Here is a 3,147-nt window from a genome sequence, read left to right on the forward strand (position 1 = left end):
CACTTTCGAAAACTGAGCTAACCCACAATCCCTCTAATATCTTTAATCACTTCATTATCATTATTCTGTGTTTTCCGAAGCCATCAATAATCATAGAGAAATTCACAATTTTGGTATTGTATTTGAAAACATTTTTCTTAATATGAACAAGTTGTGTGATTGGAAATCATACCATTTTTAAACATCAAACACACTAATTCTTAGGTGTCACTTCCTCTAAAAATTCATCTTTCACTATTGATTACATGTTTTATTATTTTTCAAATATTTTTAAGGCGATATATACACAGCATTTATTAAGAAGCAAATGCTTGATTTTTAAATCTCATTTATTTATTTACTTATTTATTTGGCATAGAGTCTCACGTTGCAGCTCAGACCTGTAGTGATCCTCCTTTCTCAGACTCCCCAGGGCATGTGGAACCAGGATTGAACCTGAGTACTTGCGCTTGCCAGGCAGGAGGTTAGACAGCTGAACTATCTCCCCAGCTATCTGGTACCAGAAAGGTACTTTTAGGCACCCAAAAGACTCAAATTACAAAGACGCTGACCTCTTGTCCGGCAAAAGCAGGCAGCAAACATGTCAAAAGACTGATCAGGGCAGAAGAATGCCTTTGAAATGAATTGGTGTATGGAGCTGATCAGTACTAACTAGGGCAAGCACATGAACTAGCTGTAATTTGTCTTTTGTGGGGCTTCTCCGATTTGTCTCAACCTAAGAAGAACCATCATAAGGCATTTTAAGGAGAATATCTATTGTAACACCAGTCATGGAGCAGGCTGCTATCAGGAGCAACTTCTGATTCCTACGATGACCAAGAAAAGGAAACATTAGAATTTTATTAGGATTGATTTAACATGTATTAAAACCAAAAAGTTGACATCTTTGAAAAAACAATTATCCACATTCAGATATATCTTAAAGCCATTTCCCTTTATACTTTTGGGACCAAGGTAATAAACACTGAAAGTAAAAAGACCCAGGGAGTTAGGAACTTTCACTCCCAAGTCTACACAAGTTTCCCATTCTCCTTTGTCCCCAACACCATTGTCACCACTGTAGCCATGTAGGTTTCTCTCTGTCCCAGGCAGAGATGTCAGTGAGAGCAACATGTGGATACACAATACAAAAGATCCTTCATTACTATGCTGGTGTATGTGAAATATAGTGTCATTGATACTATGTTTAGCCACACAAATTATTGGTTTATGGGAATATAAACATATTCATGTCGCAAAGCATGAGTCAACAATGATAACTACGTAGAATTTTGTGTACTTTTTCAAAAATTCTCAGACCAAAGTGTTTTCTGGGATATGATTTAAGGATGTAATATGGACAATTGGTGTAGAATCTTTCTCTGAAGAAATTTTGTAAGAAAAAAATGCAAGTTCACATTAGTTCACCTGGTAGGTACCACCTTACTCCACTGGTCAATTTGAGTATGATCAGCAATGGGCAAAACACATTTCTGGGGTAGAGTGTGGGAAACTCAGCCTTATTTGTGTAATATTAGTGAGAAAATAAGATGAATGAAACATAATGAAACATCAGAGAAGCCTAAATTGAGGGACAGACAACTAATCAACTGGCCTAATAACCTTCTTAAGTGTTGAGATTATGAAAAGAAAGAAAAACTGTCCCAAATTGAAAGAAAATGTATGTTAACAAATTGCATTATGTGATTCTGAACTAGATATTTTTGATGTAAAAGTTACTATTGGGCTACCTAGAAAACCTGAATGAGAATCTGCAAGTTAGACGATCATAACGTACCTGTGCCAATTTTCTGCTTGTTTTAGTGGTGGCATCAGATAGTTATGTAGAAAAATGTTCTTGTTTAGGAAAATAACAGTAAAACATTAGGGAGTCATTATCAGACGTCTTGGTAACAACTGATGTTTCAATGGTTAAGGAAAATGTTCTTCTGGAAGTACAACTTTTACATAAGCTTAGAATTGTTTAATTAATTATAAAAAATTATTAGGCATGCTTGATAGACAAACTACTAACATATAGTTGTTGATTTCCTGAAAGGTTGTCAATACTCTGCCATGACCTGCCCCGGGAAGATGGTCAGTATTTAAGACATACTTGCTGCACTTGTATAGTTTACAGTCCATTTCGCTATATTATATATGAAAAGGACTCACTGAAAGCTAATAGAGCTCTCTGTGTATTCAATCTAGCTATATTATTCAATATTTAATAGTGCAGTGTTTAATTATATATGATTATATATACATGCATGTATTCCTTTAAGGACTTGTATTTGTTAAGACATAAGGAGAAGCCTCACTTGTCTCAGTAAACTGATTGGGCAAGGCTCACACTGTGAAGCTGATGTGAGGCTGCTAAGGCAGGGTGAGTGGGGAGGATCGTCAGTGACCCAATAAGTGAACAACTGTGGGGTGTATGGCCTGCGTTACAGCTTGTGGATTTGAAATGAACAACGCCTACATTCTATGCTGACTGTTGATGCTGCTGTCCAGTGTGAGCATGCTGGGGTTCAGCCAGGGTACCCTGGTTCCTGAGTGTTCTACCCTGACCAGGAATGTTTCCTCTCAAATGCGTGTTGTGCACCCCACATCCCCTGAAGCTTGTGAATGCCTTTCATCAGCGTAAAATGGCTACTAGTGCTAATGACATGTTAGAACTACCCGGGGAATATTATTTTAAAGACTCATAGCTGAGCTTTAAACTTTCAAATGAGTGATTTACTCATAATTAGTTTGGCAGAATTGTTATATTTTTAAAAAATTTTTCCACAAGTTCTAGACTATAATCAAAACATTAGATGTGTTCCCTGACAAAGCTTTCCTCAAACTCAATTTGTCTTTCCATTTCGTGGTAATCTCAAACAACTGTTAATGTGTTAAAATTTAGTTGGATTTTCTACTACATGCAGATTGTGTAGAAATTCAGTAAGCTACTTCCATGGCAAGGAAGATAGTTTAATATTAAAGAAATGAAGTAAAAATTGACAAGGCTTCCTGTTCCCTAGGCTAGCTTTAAACTGTGAGCAAGGCTATGAAGCTATTCAGCGCAATAGCATAATATTCATTCTAAATGAACTTTATCAATGGACCTCCTACAGCATCTACCACATGTCATTTCCTATACTATGCATTTAGGATTGGAAATTA

The sequence above is a fragment of the Octodon degus genome, unplaced genomic scaffold, assembly GCF_000260255.1.
Source record: "Octodon degus isolate 3935 unplaced genomic scaffold, OctDeg1.0 scaffold00096, whole genome shotgun sequence".
Classification (NCBI taxonomy): domain Eukaryota; kingdom Metazoa; phylum Chordata; class Mammalia; order Rodentia; family Octodontidae; genus Octodon; species Octodon degus.